Raw genomic sequence first — 14,612 nt, forward strand, 5'->3', positions numbered from 1 at the left:
AACCTCCATTGATTATAACCCAGTGTCTGTTGCAGGGTGCAGTAGGTCACTGGCTCCTAATCAGTGCTTGTGGATGGACAGACTCTCTCATTGAGAGACACACAGCTTAAGGAATGTTCTTTTTCTAGCAGCACCTAGGATAAAACCCTCCTTACCTTCTGTTGGAATCGGGGTATAGACATTGGGAAAGGTCATGCATTGATTTACTTGAAAGACTTTCTGTGTGTGACCAGGTTCTAATTGGATATTCCACCCTGTCATGAAAGAGATTGTACAGTGTTTCCTCAGGTGCTATCCGTCTAGCAATTCCCCTGGTAACATTCTGCCTCACTACCATTCTTTCAAACCCAGACCCAGAGGAGTCTGGGATGTGGAAGTATTAACATTTAGATTAATTTCTCATGGCAGCTGGGTTATTGGATTTCTCTCTCTTTCCAACATACCTTAAACTGGTATAACTCTCACAGTCTCCAGTGGACCTCTTAAATAGAAAGCATTGGTGGAATAATGTCTACTGAAAAGATGGTATCAATTCCGTCTACCTTCAGCGTTTGGTACAAAAACCTTGCACTGAAATATATTTGCAAAGATGTCATTATTTGTATTCCAGGGGCCTTTGAAAGATCATTAAGTCCTTCCACGTCTCTAAGTGGAACAACTGCTTGGCCAGGTCGGAAATGTAATTGTCATGACATATATGAGACAAATTGTCCTCTTCTGCTTTAATCTTTTCTGCTGAAATCAAACATATTTAACAGTTCAAATAAAATTCTTTTAAAAATAAGGTTTGGAGAAAATCGGGAACTTATAGTTTTATTATTAGATGAATTATTCCCTAATACATAGTTGAAATTCATTTATGTGTAATGAGTGCGAATTTTGTTTCACATACGTCAGTATAAGAAATACCACATCAGTTCATTTCTCTGTATCAAATTGAATTCAACTCTGAGACCCACCTTTCCAACTGCTAAGTTTTGAGTCACCTTCCCTCTCCCTGATTTTACTCAAGGATCTGGATATCCTATGTGTCTTTGGGTCATCACCAAAGAACATCCATAAAGTTCAGCTCACCATGGTTGTGTAGGGAACTCACTGTCCAAACTTGATGACCCTTTGGGGGAGGGTGACTGTCACTGCGTACTGAGTGTGAACCTGCTGACCATCTATGACAGCTCCTAAGGAATGATGAAAGAGTCACTAAAATGCTAACAAAAGAATAGACTCTTCCCTCAAACACATCTGATGGTGTTGCTTCTCAATCTTTAAGACATTGTAATCGTTGACACCTAACTTGAGCATACAGTGATAACCAGATGTTAGAGCACAGTTTATGCACTAGAAGAGCAAGATAGTGAGAAGGTAATCAAAGGATGCCACTTAAAAATCTTTGCTGTTCCACCAAATCAACAGGGTAGGCCTTACCTGCCAAGTTAAATCCTGGGTACCTTCGCCTATTCCCCTTTCCCACTCCATCCTCACCCTTCGCTGGGCAGATTGCTAATAGATCTGACCCCTATGGAGGGGACATTTGATGGCAACAAAGAAAATTATGTGTTTTCTCAATGGCAAATTGAGAAATGAATTTTAGGAATCTATTCCTAAAATATGCTGGAACAAATATGAACAACATATGTGCAAGATTTTTTTTATTGTACCATAATTATGAAACAAAAGAATAGATCCATCTGGTTGAATAAATGATATATCTATACAATGGAGTGTTAAGCTGCCATCTGAAAAATGAAGGAAAATACCTGACATACATGACCACAGATATGGAGACACTTCCAGGCTATGTTGTCAAATGGAAAAGTAAGAATGATAGGAAGGTAGGTAGATGAGACAGTTCGTTTTATATGGTATCTTGGCTAGGCTGTGGTACCCACTTGTTTGGTCAAACACTAGTCTAGATGTTGCTGTGAAGGCATTTTGTAGACATGATTAACATTTATAGTCAGTTGGCCTTGAGTAAAGCAGGTTATCTTCCACAATGCAGGTGAACCTCATCCAGTCAGTTGAAGGCCATTGGAGCAAAACACAGGTTTCAGAGAAGGAATTCTGCCTCCAGACTGCCACATAGAATTCCTGCTTGAGTTTCCAACCTGCTGGCCTGCTCTGCAGGTTTCAGACTCAAGCCTGTAACATCAACTCTTTCCTGAATTTCCAGCCTCCCCACTTTATGTATCCTGTTGGTTCTGTTTCTCTGGAGAGCCCTAATTGATACACCAGATAAATAAAATGTTAGATATAGTATGCTGCCTTTTGTGTATAAGATACCAGAAGCATAAACTAGAAACTACCCCCATCGCCCCCAAAAAGATCAGCTACAGGAGACAATGGGTACAGGTAGAGAAAAATGGAAATGAGACTTACTATAAGTATACCTTAATAAACTTATTTTTCCCTTGAAATATAATTTTTTGTATATTTTTTATTTTGGAATCAGGCAAAGTTTGATCTCTTCATGAACTTAATATTTTACTTTTTAAAATGTCACTGCATAATTATGACTAAATAATAGAGTAACTAGTTTTACACAATTTTGACTTTGTATAAAATGGAGCCATACCTTGTTTGGCAACTTGATTTTTTCCTCTGAAGTGTTTTTTCCTGATATCCATTCATATTGATATCTGTTTATTCCTTTTTCTTTACTGTATAGTATTGTGTTGTGTAAATACACCACAATTTTTCAATTCTCCTGTTGGTTATACTTCTATAGAAATTATTGTACAGATCTTATTGTAGAAAGGCAAGGGTTTCTCTAAGGTATTTGATTAGGGGCAGAATTGCAGAATTGCTTGGGATAAATGAGTATGAACATCTTCCATTTACTAGGTAATAGCAATTTGTTTCCATGTGGTTGTACCTATTTGTATTTCTAACCTGGAGTATATGAGTTTCCATTCTCCATTCTTCCACATCCTTACCAACACTTATAATTGGCAGCTTTTCTAATTTTTGCTGACCTGGTGGTTACAAAACTGTTAAATTTTAAATTTCAGTAATTTTATTATTTGTCTTTAGGTATTCCATTAGTTACTCTTTAGTATTCTATTTCTCTCAATTTCTTGTTCTTTTCTATTTCATAATGGCTGGTGTTTTCAATTGCCTTAGAGTTATTTTATATTCTCTTCAGATTTCCTGTTACCTGAAGTTCTTGGGGGTTTTAACATTCCTATCATGTCTAACTCTCACCAATGATGGAGAGTTTCCCTGTGTATTTTATATTTTCTTATTATGTTCTTGTTTCAGTGGTATTTTGTCTGATAGAATCTTGGGCAATTGAGGCTTCTATGTCTTTGTCCATGGTGTTTTTGCACTGGCTTCTGGTGAGTTGACCTGGGGGTTTCAGAAACACTTTGATAAGTTTCAACCTCAAATCCAAGGTTTTGATGCCAAAGCTGCTTTAATGCTGTAGAAAAAGAAAGATGTTCATTGAGCGTGTGCTATTTACCTACAGCTGTCCCAAGTCCATTTTGAGAAGAATTCCTGAAGGACTTTTCATCCCGGTAACAAAATAATTAGTGGATCTTGAAATCTGTTCCCTTAAAAATTACATTATAATGCTAGAGTTATATAAAACTTCAAGATAATTAATTTGTACTGATTTATTTTACATTCCTTTTTAAAATGGCCTCTATGTTCTAAATATTGTAGACATGAAATGCATAGCTACAATGTCTTTTACTTTACAAATTTTGTGGGGTTTTTTTAAAAGCAAAGTATGTAGTAGTTAAATACATCACATTCATTTTCTCTTAGATAACTGAAGAAAAATGCTGGATAGTTATTTCAAAAATTATAACCCAATAATTCATCTAGCAGAAAATATCTGAAATTTAGGTAGTCTGTTAATTAAGATGAATCAAATTAAAGCTAAAAACAATAAAAACATCCCCCAAAGTAACTATTTTTTCAAACCCAAATGTATGATGTGCACTTTGCAGTCAAGACTGGCTTTGTCTTGTTACTGTTAATTCTCTGGCTGTGTTTCTATTCTGATGTGCCTGATTCTTGGTGAAAATTACTACTGTGAAAGGCCTTGTAGATGTTTCTCATCTATCCTCTTTAAAAGCAAAATTCTACCTTTTGTGATAGAATTTTTATGAGGCTTTTTTTCTTATTGTATTAGTTTAGACGTTAAGTTCCTAATACTTCCACTAGGCATTGTTATAGAATATTAGGGAATGTGTGTCAGGAATATTTATTTTTTCAAGAAAATTAAGTGTGGCTCTTTAATTTCTAATTTTTACCTGAAAAAAAAGATCCTTGTAATAATTGTGTATTTGCTTTTCTCTGTCTCTCCACCTAGTCTTAAAAGAAAAAGAAAAAACACTTATCTGAAGGTCAGTGATATAGTATACTAACAGTGCAAAGTATTTTTAAAAGTTGTTGAATAGTCCCCAAAATGCATTCTTTTTAAAACTCATTTTTTAAAAATACACAATTTCAGGGAAATTAGTCATTTGATTTCATTACCCACAGCAAATTAAATGCAACAAATTGGGACTACAGTCAGACACACTCACACTCACAAAATACGGCTGGCAAGAGAAAATCAAGGAAAGATGGGGGTAAAGCAGACACAAGGAAAATAACCTTGGGTCAGCTAAAGAAGAGACAAGCAGTGATCCACACTGGTTATCCCCGGGGTTTTTTTTTTTTTTTGGCTTTCTCTAGTTGTGAGCAGGGGCTACTCTTTGTTGCGGTGTGCGGGCTTCTCATTGCGGTGGCTTCTCTTGTTGCATAGCATGGGCTCTAGGCGCGCAGGTTTCAGTAGTTGCAGCACACAGGCTCAGTAGTTGCGTCACGTGGGCCCTAGCACACACAGCCTTCAGTAGTTGTGCTTGCAGGCTGTAGAGTGCAGGCTCAATACTTGTTGACACACGGGCTTAGTTGCTCCGTGGCATGTGGGATCTTCCCAGACCAGGGATCGAACTCATGGCCCCTGCATTGGCAGGTGGATTCTTAACCACTGAGCCACCAGGGCAGTCACTATCCCCAGGCTTTGAGAGTAACTCCTACATATCAGTCCTCAGTTCTCAGTTTGGATGTTACTTCTGCTAGGAGACCACCCTGAACTCTTTCCACCCTCTCCCCTGACCAGCACCTTGAAGTTCCTTTATTAGAGTATGAATCACATTGCATCATAACTCCCTGGTTATTTACATTTGTCACCACTATATTACTGGCAAGTACATGATATTCTTTTCAGTGTGATTTTCCTAGTCTTTAACAGTGTTTGTTACAGTAAATGTGTAAAAAGAATAAAAGGATCATCACTGATGTTCACCCTGTCGACTCTGAATCAGTAAGAAAAGATTCAACTGAACTGAGAATTTTAAAGCTGAAATAACTCAAAAAAATTGGTCTATCATACAGCAACTATACTTCAATTTTTAAAAATTCCAAAAAAAAATTGGTTTACCCATGCACATGTATGACTGAGGAAATTGAAGTCTAGGGAAGGAAAGTAGCTAACCCCAAAGAGGTTGTCAATGATAAACCTAAGTGAGAACAAGTATCTCTTGAATATTTTTTCCGGCTATTTCCATGACCCTACATAGTTGCTGAAGATGACAATAAATTGAGTCCTTATTGTAAACCAGGTATGGTGCTCAGTGATTGACATTTGCTTTCTCATTTAGTCCTCAAAACAGCCTGATAACATTGATGCAAATATTAGCCATGTTGTACAGACCGTAAAATGTTGCTCATAGAAGTTGAGAAATTTGTCAACAGATAGAAGCAGGGTTTTTATCTCTGACTCCAGAAGCCACTTTCCACTCCCCACCCCAAGCTCAGGACCCTTCCCTTAGATTCAGTTTCCTATTTATTAATGCAGGAGTGTGTGAGAGCCTGCTAAACTGGTTGTTTAAATGGTTATTGGTTCATAACTCTACAAGCCAAAATCTTTGAAGAGATGGGGATTTAATTCAAAGTTAGAAGAAGGAAGAAAAAATTGAGATAAGCAGAGGACTACCTCAGTTGTAGTAATAACCTTAAAAAAAATTAATGAATTTGACAGGACGCTAAGTATTTAACTTAGTATACTATATTCTATGAATATTAAAAAAATACACAGTATTTACATTGGACATTGGACTCTATCAAAATCATTCTTGAAAGATGATATATTTCTCCTATAAAATATTTCTGAATATTTGGGACATACTTAAAACTATGAATGTTGTGCTGATGAAACTTGGAATATGACTCTGCCTTATTTATGTTTTTGTGAACAGTTTGTGCAAAGAAGGAGCAACTCCTCAGGTAGTCAGGGAGGTAAGGTGTAAGGATTTGGAGGGATTATATTAGGGTCTGGTGGCTACCTGGCTGGTGCCTGGTTTGTGAGTGTCAGGAAGTTGAAGAGACAAGCAGGTGACCTTCCCATCTACAGAAAAGAAGCCTACTTTAGACGTCTGCAATGAACATGGCATTGGCATGGGCCTAAACTCCTTCTATGCATTCTCCACAGATGGTGTTGACCCTACTTAGGAGGGCATTCCCCCTCCACAACTTCTCCTGAAATATGTTTAAACAGTTTATTTGTTTAGAAATTATGGGAATGGGGGGAAGAAGTAGAAACAAATACAGATTGTTTACAGCTTTATTCCCTCTAGGAATTCTACCGGTTGGGTAAACCAAAAGATAGTCAAGAAAGAGGCAAGGGCATTTTCTCCAAGTGAAGCTATTAATGTAACACTACTTCAAATGACAGTAAGAGCCATTTCTTCCTGAGGGGGCCTATCGTGTGTGCATGACTTCATTTAATCCTCACTTTCGTTTATGAGGCAGATACCCCAGTTACGCCCATTTTACCAATAAGGAGAATCTGATATGCTTCCACAGCTGGTAGTTTTTTTCTTTTGGTCTAGAATCTGAGTTTTAGCTGTCATCCATTTTTATGGTGCATTACAAATATTCCCCTTTTGCATCAAGGGAAAGCAGGCGTCTTCAGCTGAGTGGAAAAAGAGAAATCACATATTTGGAGGCCAAAATGTGGGTTTTCTATGTGAAAGATGAGGAATTAGGAAAAACTGTCAGGAGGGGGATGTAGGAGAGGGCTGTAACATAGTTATAGACCCTGTAAAATAACCTCTCTGTGTGTATACTGCTTTTAAAATAACATCCAGGTGAGCGAGGCAATATACTATAGTGTTTAAGAGCTCTGTCATTTACTAGGTTCACGAGAGACTCTATCATATTCTTTTGAGAATCTCCTCAAAGATATGGTAAGTTCTCACAGTGTTTGCTGTATTCTCATCACTGCAGCCTATATTTCTTAGTAGATTGAACTACAGAAAAGTCCCTAACGCGAATGCTTTGTACCGTTGTATTAGAAAGTACACACACACTTTGGTAGTAGCAGAAGAAAATGGTCCTGATAACCCAGGCTCTCAAGAGACATACAGGCCTATTTGTTCCTGAGAAGATGATTCAAACCGATGTTGATGCCACTAAAAGCAACAGGAATGATGCCATTAAAATTAATAGGAATTTGACATATTTTTGTTTTATGTAATTAGAGTACTGAGGGGCTTGGTTGATGCCATGGAGCTGCTGGATCAAGCCTTTCATGCCTAATCTGATTATCCTTAGGCGGTGCAGAAGCAGGCACACTGATGGAACTTACATATGCAAAACATTTAGTGTTTCTATAGAATGGGTTCTTAGAAGTGAAATTGCTGAGTTAAGGAGACTCTCAATGCCGTTTTGTTTAAGATGGCCAAATTACTTTTTCATAAATGCCATTCCGCTTGATTATATCCCACCAAAAGAGAGAAATGCTTTTATAAAAATGGCTCAACTGTTTCATTTCCACTAAAAACATTGTGGTTCCTTTATCCCAAAAGTACATTTCTTTTCTTTTTCATGTATTTGTTGTCTGTCTGATTTGAGGGTGGCAAATTATTCTCAGAGACAGACAGTGTGCCGATATTTTATTTAACACAGGTTTACTGTGGGACTTACAACAATTTCACAAGCTAGTAGTATACAGAATAGTGTCTTAATAAGCCAATAAAGAAATAACGTACTCCAAATAAATGATAGTTTAATTAAGCTATTGTTCCTCGCAAGGGGAGATGAGGGGATAAAAGTCCAAATTTAGCTCGAGGTGTACTTTATCGAGTCAGTTCTTGGGGAGAGATGACTTAACCATCCACCAGGCAAACAAAAGTGAAAACTTCCCAGTTGCTAGGGCACGTTGCTAGGGAATGGTGTGGTGGTATTAGTGGGCAAGATGATTGTCTTCATGGGGCTGCTACACCGGCTTTCGCCAATGCCAGTAAAAGAGTCGCCTTTACCATGGCAGGAGCTAATGCCCCAAGGTCTTTGGAGAACTATTTAGATCAGGCAGGAGTGGCCTTATCCGAACCAAACACTCGAATAGTCCTCACAAACTGTGGACATTTATAGTCTAAATGTCCTCTCACCATAGTTGCTTTTTCATATGGTTTTTTTGTGTAACATCTTTATTGGAGTATAATTGCTTTACAATGGTGTGTTGGTTTCTGCTGTATCACAAAGTGAATCAGCTATACGAATACATATATCACCATATCCCCTCCCTCTTACGTCTCCCTCTCACCCTCCCTATCCCACCCCTCTAGGTGGACACAAAGCACTGAGCTGATCTCCCTGTGCTATGCGGCTGCTTCCCACTAGCTATCTATATTACATTTGGTAGTGTATATATGTCCATGCCACTCTCTCACTTCGTCCCAGCTTACCCTTCCCCCCTCCATGTCCTCAAGTCCATTCTCTACGTCTGCGTCTTTATTCCTGTCCTGTCCCTAGGTTCTTCAGAACCTTTTTTTTTTTTTTAGATTCCATATATATGTGTTAGCATACGGTATTTGTTTTTCTCTTTCTGACTTCACTCTGTATGACTGACTCTAGGTCCATCCACCTCACTACAAATAACTCAATTTCGTTTCCTTTTATGGCTGAGTAATATTCCATTGTATATATGTGCCACATCTTCTTTATCCATTATCTGTCCATGGACACTTAGATTGCTTCCATGTCCTGGCTATTGTAAATAGTGCTGCAATGAATATTGTGGTACATGACTCTTTTTGAATTACGGTTTTCTCAGGGTATATGCCCAGTAGTGGGTTGCTGGGTCTATGGTAGTTCTATTTTTAGTTTTGTAAGGAACCTCCATACTGTTCTCCATAGTGGCTGCATCAATTAACATTCCCACCAACAGTGCAAGAGGGTTCCCTTTTCTCCACAACCTCTCCAGCATTTATTGTTTGTAGATTTTCTGATGATGGCCATTCTGAGCGGTGTAAGGTGATACCTCATTGTAGTTTTGATTTGCATTTCTCTAATGATTAGTGATGTTGAGCATCCTTTTATGTGTTTGTTGGCAATCTGTATATCTTCCTTGGAGAAATGTCTGTTTAGGTCTTCTGCCCACTTTTGGACTGCATTGTTTGTTTTTTAATATTGAGCTGCATGAGCTGCTTGTAAATTTTGGAGATTAATCCTTTGTCAGTTGCTTTGTTAGCAAATATTTTCTCCCATTCTGAGGGTTGTCTTTTCTTCCTGTTTATGGTTTCCTTTGCTGTGCAAAAGCTTTTAAATTTCATTAGGCCCCATTTGTTTATTTTTGTTTTTATTTCCCTTTCTCTAGGAGGTGGGTCAAAAAGGATCTTGCTGTGATTTATGTCATAGAGTATTCTTCCTATGCTTTCCTCTAAGAGTTTTATAGTGTCTGGCCTTACATTTAGGTCTTTAATCTATTTTGAGTTTATTTTTGTGTATGGTGTTATGGAGTATTCTAATTCATTCTTTTACATGTAGCTGTCCAGTTTTCCCAGCACCACTTATTGAAGAGGCTGTCTTTCCTCCCATTGTATATTCCTGCCTCCTTTATCAAAGATAAGGTGATCTGGGCTTTCTCTCCTATTCCATTGATCTATATTTCTGTTTTTGTGCCAGTACCATACTGTCTTGATTACTGAAGCTTTGTAGTATACTCTGATGTCAGGGAGAGTGATTCCTCCAGCTCCATTTTTCATTCTCAAGATTGATTTGGCTATTTGGGCTCTTTTGTGTTTCCATACAAATTGTGAAATTTTTTGTCCTACTTCTGTGAAAAATGCCATTGGTAGTTTGATACGGATTGCATTGAATCTGTAGATTGCTTTGGGTAGTATAGTCATTTTCACAATATTGATTCTTCCAATTCGAGAACATGGTATATCTCTCCATCTGTTTGTATCATCTTTAGTTTCTTTCATCATTGTCTTATAGTTTTCTGAATACAGGTCTTTTGTCTCACCTATTAGTTTTAGCATCAATCAATGGTTCTAGCCAGAAACAATTATTACTATGGTAATTAACAAATGGTGACTTTTTAATCTCATCATTCCCTTCTACATTTTAGTTGGCATTGTCCTGTAGGAAGGGTTTTTGCATATCTCCCATTTAATTTTCTCATTTATGTAATGGTCTCTTGGATTCGTATGTATTGGATAAAATCTGTTGATATAATTATTATTTTTGCTAAAATATTCCTATACTTGGCCACGTGGACTCACTTTCAACTGTGTCTGTGTCCTTTGATGTATACTAATCATTTTTTGAGCACTTTCTTACTGGAAGTCTCCAGATTCATATGTCACTTGGTCTGCCCTAGCCCTGGAGTCAGTCTTTTTCCAAGGAACTGTTGAGAATCATATTTAGAAACCATGATCTGGGCGTGACATGTTACTGGGTGTCATTGCTTGTAACTGCCCTAAGTAGACTGAGATAAGAACTACATAGATATGTGTATGTATGTACATAGACATATACACATCTATATCTAGAACTATGACTTCATACTGATACTTCCAATGTTATAGGATTCTCTCTAGCCGTGCCCCTTTCCACATTTGTAATTCTCTTCTTTGACATTGAGAAACTTGAGTCTTATTATCCAAACTATACTTATTTCGTCAATCCTAGAGTATTTAAAATATTTGTATTTTTTAATGCTAAATTTGGTCAATTTAGTTTTGCTAAAACTGAAAAACGCATCTATTGCCTAGAGTTTAACCTCCGTTTACTGTTCTTGTTTTCAGCTTGAGGGTATAGAGCAAAAGTAAGGTATTCAAAAGTTAACTTGGAATGGTTCATTTTTCTGCTTCATTATGATTATGTTATTCATTTGAATTAGTTATGTTCTTCTGTTTCTATTTCATTTTCTTCTCCCCCATCCTTGTTGATTTTATTTATATTTTTATATTAAAAAATATGTTTTAATAGCTCGGACTATACAGAATTTATACTTGAAAGTGTCACTCCTCCAACCTCTGCCATTCCTTTTGTCCCGTTCCCATTTTGCCATCCTTTTCACCCTAAACGTACACCATAGGTAACCCATCTCTTTCTAGTTTATCCTTTCGATGTTTCTTCTTGTGCAAATGAGGAGATTTCTACAAGTTTTATTTCCCCTTCTTTCTGAAGTAGAGGTAGCCTGTAGCTTCTTTTTTTGCACTTGGATGTTTTTTTTTCACTTAACACTGTATTCTTATTATCCTTTCTAACAGCAGTTGGATTTGTAGTGCTGTTGCCTCTTTCATTCCTGACGGTGATAATTGTGCTTTCTTGCTCCCTTATTTTTTTCATATCGTTTTTGTGAGGAGCTGATCATTTTTATTAATCTTTTCAAAGCAATGGCTTTGGGCTTTAATTTTATCTACTATTTGTTTTTTTATCTCACTTATTTCCACTCTTATCTATAGAATTTCCTTCTACTTATGATGGATTTAATTTGCTTAGCTTCTTTGGATGGAAGCAGATTGTTGATTAAAAATATATCTCCCTTTCTAAAATAAGCATTTAAGGCTATACATTTCTCACCAACTGCTGTTTTAACTACATTCAACATGTTTCTATGTGTTGTGTTTTCACTGTCACTCAGTTTGAGATACTTTTTAATATCCCTGTAACTTCTTTGATCCGTGCATTACTTCTATGTATACTGTTTAATTTCCAAATATATAGGGTTTTTTAGATTTTTTTTATTGATTTCTGATTTAATTCCACTGTGGGCAAAGAATCCAGACCCTAATGTAACAATCTTTTCAAACATTTTGACAGTTTTTTTTAACATCTTTATTGGAGTATAATTGCTTTACAGTGGTGTGTTAGTTTCTGCTTTATAACAAAGTGAATCAGTTATACATATACATATGTTCCCAAGAATTTTTTTAATGGCTCAGCATATAGTCTGTATTTTTTTGAGCATTCTATGTAAACTTGAAAAGAATGTGTATTCTTATAATTGCTATTTGTTGAGTGTAGTGCTCTGTAAATGTTATCTAGGTCAAGGTGGCTAAGAATGCTCCTATTTTCTATGTTCTTACTGATTTTTTTTTTTTTTTTCTGGATCGTCTGTAAGTTATCCAGAGAGGAATGTTAAAGATGCTAACGAGTATTTTGGATTTGTCTGATTCTCCCTTTAGGTCTTTCAATTTTGCTTGGTGTTTTTCAAAGATCTCTTAATAGGCACATACGTTTCTGATTGTTGTATTCCTGAAAAACTAACAGTTTTGTCATTAAGAAATCTTCTTTATTATCTCTTATAATAATCTTTGCCTTAAATTCTATTTACTATTAATATAAGTCGCTCCAGTATTGTTATGTTTATTATATATATGATAAATCATCTTTCATTCTTTTACTTTTAGGTTATCTTTACCTTAAATTTAAATGCCATCATTTTTAGAAAGCATATAGTTCTGGCTTTTTATTTGTAGTCCAGTCATCTTTCACTTTTAATTGAAGTATTCAATACATTTTTGTATAAGGTAGTTAATAATCTTTTAGCTTTAAGTCTATCATTTTTCTATTTGTTTTTATTCAGGTTGGCTGGCTTGTTTATTTATTTATGGTTTCCCTATATCTTCTTTCATGCCATATTTTAGGTTTATCAGATAGTTTTATAGTCCATTTTATTGGCTTTTTAACTATATTTTGTTTTGTTGATTGTCCTAGAGATTATAATATGCATTTTTTCCCCTCGTTCCCTAGTATCTTTATTTATTTTTCTTTTATTGAGGTAGAGTTCATGTACAATATTATATAAGTTACAGGGTACAATATAGAAATTCACAATTTTAAAGGTTGTACTCCATTTATAGTTACTATAAAATATTGGCTGTATCCCCTGTGTTGTACAATATAGCCATGTAGCTTATTTTAAACATAATAGTTAATACCTCTTAATCCCCTACCCCTATGTTGCCCCTCCCCTCTTCCTTCTCTCCACTGGTAACCACTAGTTTGTTTTCTGTGAGTCTGTTTCTTTTTTGTTATATTCACTAGTTTGTGGTAATTTTTAGATTTCACGTGTAAATGATATCATACAGTATTTGTCTTTCTCTGTCTGACTTATTTTACTTAGCATAATGCCCTCTAGGTATTGACCCATATATTTATGACTCTCTATGCTCTGCATTAGCTTATAGAATCCCAATCTATCATCATTTTCTTTAAGTTTGAATAACATGTTTTAGCATTTCTTAAAGTGCTGGTCTGCTGCCAATAAATTCTTGCACTTCCTATTTACCTGAAAATATCTTTGTTTTGCCCTCATTTTAAGGTTATTTTCACTGGACATAGGATTCTGGGTAAAAGAGTTTTTCTTTTAACAATTTAATCATCATTCCGTAGTCTTCTAGCCTCTTTTGTTTTCAGTATCAGTTGTCATTTTTATTGACAGGAGACTATAATGTTCCCTATATGTAGTTTTTTTCCTCTGTCTGGTTTCAAGATGTTCTGCTTATTTTTGGTTTTCAGAAATTGGACTATATGATGCCTAAGTTTGTTTTTCTTTGTAATTATCATAACTGGAATTTGATGAGCTTCTTGGATCTGCACATTTGTTTCCCCCCCACCAAGTTTAAGGAATATTCGACTACTTCCACTCCCCCTCTTTCTTTTTTTCTGTCTTGTTTTATCTCTTCTCTCTCTACCATATATATTATATTGCTTTATAATATTAAAATATATATTTATATTATTGTCTGCATACTGAAACAAAAGATGAAGCTAGAAGTAGATCGCTTGTCCCTTTCTCTCATCTCCTCCCAGCTCACAATGCTTACATCTCTTAATAGTCCACATTATCTTGGATCTGCAGTCTCGGTGCATTCAAGTCTCAGCACAATCTCCTTTGGGGTTCTAGACTTTTTCTAGAAAATCTTAGCCCACCACAGCCACTCTGCTTCCTGTCATAATGTCATTTGCCCTGGGCGTGTACGGAATCCTTGCCCTCCTTCTTGTACTGTGTCATTTTGTGGAGGTGGTGTTTGCCATGTGACTTTCAAAAAAGCCAGCAGGTTTTAGGAATGTTCACAGATGTTTTAGTTGTGTTATCGGTATGGATGCCATTACATATTATATTATATCACTTGATATTTTCACATGAGTCTCAGAAGTTCTATTCATTTAGTTTTAATCTTTATTTTCTCCGTTCTTCACGTTGGATAACATATTGATATTCTATCTTCAGAAAATAATATTTAGAAGATAATCTATCTTCAGTTTCACATATCCCTCCTTTCTGCTATCTCCAGTCTGTTTCTAGAGACTTTTCAAGG

The 14,612-nt window shown here is 36.2% G+C and overlaps 1 pseudogene; it reads right to left on the reverse strand.

The window, feature by feature from the left end:
• Positions 1 to 10,647: 10,647 nt before the first annotated feature.
• LOC149749701 (large ribosomal subunit protein eL42-like) lies at positions 10,648 to 14,404 on the reverse strand (annotated as a pseudogene).
• Positions 14,405 to 14,612: the final 208 nt, after the last annotated feature.

Source organism: Delphinapterus leucas, chromosome 3 (genome assembly GCF_059928025.1).
Source record: "Delphinapterus leucas isolate spDelLeu-1000000601 "Yukka" chromosome 3, BTC_Dleu_Yukka2, whole genome shotgun sequence".
Lineage (NCBI taxonomy): Eukaryota > Metazoa > Chordata > Mammalia > Artiodactyla > Monodontidae > Delphinapterus > Delphinapterus leucas.